Source organism: Rhagoletis zephyria, unplaced genomic scaffold, assembly GCF_001687245.7.
Source record: "Rhagoletis zephyria isolate East Lansing unplaced genomic scaffold, Rhagoletis_zephyria_1.1 Rzeph_scaffold_00739, whole genome shotgun sequence".
Taxonomy (NCBI): domain Eukaryota; kingdom Metazoa; phylum Arthropoda; class Insecta; order Diptera; family Tephritidae; genus Rhagoletis; species Rhagoletis zephyria.
The window spans coordinates 70,201-73,780 of record NW_016157823.1 but is presented as its reverse complement, the minus strand read 5'-3'; positions in this window follow the sequence as shown (position 1 = coordinate 73,780).

The window sequence follows — 3,580 nt, the reverse complement described above, 5'->3', positions numbered from 1 at the left end:
ACTAGCTTTGATTCCTCACAATAAAGGGAGATCTACAAAAGTTTTTTCTTCCTAAGAATTTTTTTCTTAAAAGCTACCAAAACTGTCATCAACCTTGGCCAACAGTTTTCAAAAAGTTTTCTAGTCTCCTGAAATTTGCTTAATTTTAATTTTTTATTCGGTTTAAATTTTATTATTGGGCTAAAAAACTACGTACCTAATAGCGTTTTCTTTTCTCAAAATAAGTTTTGCCCTTTTATATGGGAACTCGTGCTTTGCGTTGCCCTGAAACCTGAAAAAGATTTTGCGTTCTTCATATGGGAATGAAACAGAAAACATGCTACTCCATCAGAAGTTCATTTATAGAACTTAATAAAATGATTCACTTGCACTTTAAGTCTTTAACTAATTTCATACGAAAACACTTATTTCTGATACGGAAAACAGTTTTATTTTTACAACGTAAATTAAAAATCAACCGTGCAACTCTCGCTCCCAAGCTTATTTGAGGGCAGAAAAGGCAGCACTTTTGCCGGATCAGAGCGCAACCTGCTGAGAAAAGAACACGGCGCCGTGTGAAAAGGGTGAGAAAAGAACATGACAATTTGATAGCGCTAACTCAGGTCAGAATAATAGCTAAAATAAAAATTTTTCTAAAAATTCTGAATAAAAGTTTGGAAAAAGTCCCTATCTCACGTTTTTGTTCCTTAAAACTTAGTTTGAAAAAAATCAAAGGACTACAGTTGTGAATTTCGTCGAAGTGCTGATTTTTTTTTTAAACCAAATACTTTATCTAACGCTGTAATATTTAATTTAAATATCTATTAGATGTATTGTGATCTTTTTGACCGATTTTGTATAAATCTGAATTAAAAAAAAAAATAAGTTAGGGCCTTTCTATATAAGGGTAACGATATGAAGATCATGTCTGAACTGATTTTTACCAAATTCCATATTTCGAACTGTGCGGCATTGAGTTAATAAGCTAAGTATGACATATGTATATCGAGCTACATATATATGAATAATAGATCTAAGTTGTTTTCTTGATCTACGCTGCCTACTTTGGAAAAATTTCAAAATAACTCCTGATACTTAAAGAAAACTTTATCAGCATCTGCAGATGTAAAAGTAGGGCGCCTAATGCTCAATTTGTGCATTGTACGCCCAGACCATTTGGCAACACCATCCCCCTTTTGCAATTGTGAATTCCGGAACATAAATCCAACTTCCAAGAAATATTGCCTGTAAAAATGATAATTATGAGTGCTCTTCTTAGATGCTGCCGAACGTCAGTCCAACTAACTGACAGACGGGTGTATTTGTAGATACTAAAATAGCTTTGCCATTTCATGCAACTATTTAGCAACTGTCGCTTCCCTTTGACATCAGCGACAATTATGACAAATAAAAATGTCTAGCGAAATGATTTCAACCAGACAAAGTGAATGATTGTATCTGGGGTGGCGTTGAAGAATACATAGAATGTGACGCCTAGATTGCTGAGATTGACAAAACGTTTCGCTCACCATTAAAGCAAATGACTAATGTGACTGACAAAAGTGCCATCTGTCAATTTGACAGTTTGACTTAAACATCTATGTTGAATTGTTGCTAGCATAAGGATATTTATTAATAAATCGAAGGACAAACGATTAAGAAATTGAAAATGTAATGTGAATTGATATTTTAATATTACTTACAACTTTGTATTTTGTTTATTTACATATCTACATGCATACCTACTATGTATGTAGTATAGTGTACAACATCAAATTAATTTCGTTTTATGCAACACAATCTGTGCACTTACAACATGTTTACCACTTCTTCCGCTTGCCATTCATCATCTGACATGAGCCTGAACGAAGAAAGTGCCCATAAAGTTTATGCTCTCATTCGCTCCTTCTCCTTCTGCTACTCGTCGTCTCATTCACACCACCCTGAACTTCAACTTCAACTACTGATCTTCAACGAGTTGGGTGTGTGATCTTGTCGATCTACGAGTACGACACTAGCTGCTGGGATGGCTCCTTTCTTTTGTTCGTCTTATTTGTTGTGTAATTATTGCGCCTCTTTATATTGCGAAAGTGCCAAGTAGTGAATTTACTGCATTGCAAATGCAATGAGACGCAAATGTCATTCAAACAGAACACCAGCCAAGAAGTGTGCAAATAAATCATTCCGGCAGCCAAGAATGAGCCGAGAAGTGCCTCTGCAGCACCGCATAAGAGATGTGGCATGTGTGGCATAAAAGGCGCTATACGTCGTCGTCGTTTTTGTTCAGGTTGTTGTTGTTGACTTTGTTCAAGTACGCTTGCCAGTGCGATTATTTACGAGCTGCATGGCAAGCGATGTGGAAAATGATTTGTTCAGGCCGAGCAGAAAGGTTGATGCCGCTGGGAGTTTTATGGGAGATACATACAAAGGCCAGCACGAAGAAATGTGAAGAAAGTTTCGATAGTTTGTGCCTGAGCATATTCATTTTGCATATATGCACTACAGAAATTAATTCTGAACTAAGGCAAGTCCTTCATGTATGTTTGCATGTATGGGCATTGAAAAGATTTAGCTAGCACGTAATGTTGAAAAAGCTTTATATCTCAACAGTACAGACGTAGAAGAAATTTTCGCTGGTAGAGAAATATTACCAATTAGTCTAAATTGTCTAAATTGTCTAAAACCTTGACTAGAAAAGGTCCTTCAAAAATTCGAAACCTCTAAAAGTTTTGCCCAAAGTCATTATCCTTAGCCCAAATTTAGTCGTGGGCCATATCCAGCTTCTTTTCATGCTATTAATAGCAGCTTTATAATCGACAGTAAGTTTCTGAGCGACAGGACGTGAGCATCATTCACTACTGAATGAGACGGATTTTTTGTTACTTACAAGAGGGAATTTTTTTTAATAGCATGGTTTTGTTTACAATTCCTAAAAAAATCTGTGAGTAGGGGCAAAAGTCGCACATAATTTTGGAAAAGGGGCAAAAAATAAAAATTTTCAAAAGGCCGGGTCAAAGGGTATTGGCGCTTAAAAAGGGTCAAATTGCCCCTTTAGTCGCAAAACGGCAACACTGTTGGGTTCACGCCGGGATAGTAATCAGCTGCAGTGCTGCTTTGCCAGCTGCTTGAGGGTCTCACCTAGACATTTCTCATCTTATCCATTGTGTTACCGCTTAATTGATTTTTTATGGAACGCTAGCTGCTGGTAATCCATTCGACGTTGTTAAGAAACGTGCTGGCTGATCCAAAATAAATTCCGCAGGCAGCTGATGTTTACTCCAGATATTATTTCCGGGAGTGTTGCTAAAAAGCAAGTCGAGATGTTTAAATCTTCGCTAAGCAAGAACTAAGAAAGAAATACTGAAATTATACCACCGCGCCACTCTCTGAACAGCTGCAGCAATAGAGGCCAAGAGCAGTTCCCGATCAGAAAACTTGACAGAACCGAGAGTTAGTGCTTAGGTAGCTGCAGAAATTCTTTTGATTACCTGCGATCGATCATCGGCCAGAAGGACTTTGCAACTTTTCTTGTGGCATAGGCTGTCATTCTCCCATTCACCCCTAAGAGGGATGTGGGTAGAGAAGAGTCCATTCGAAGCCA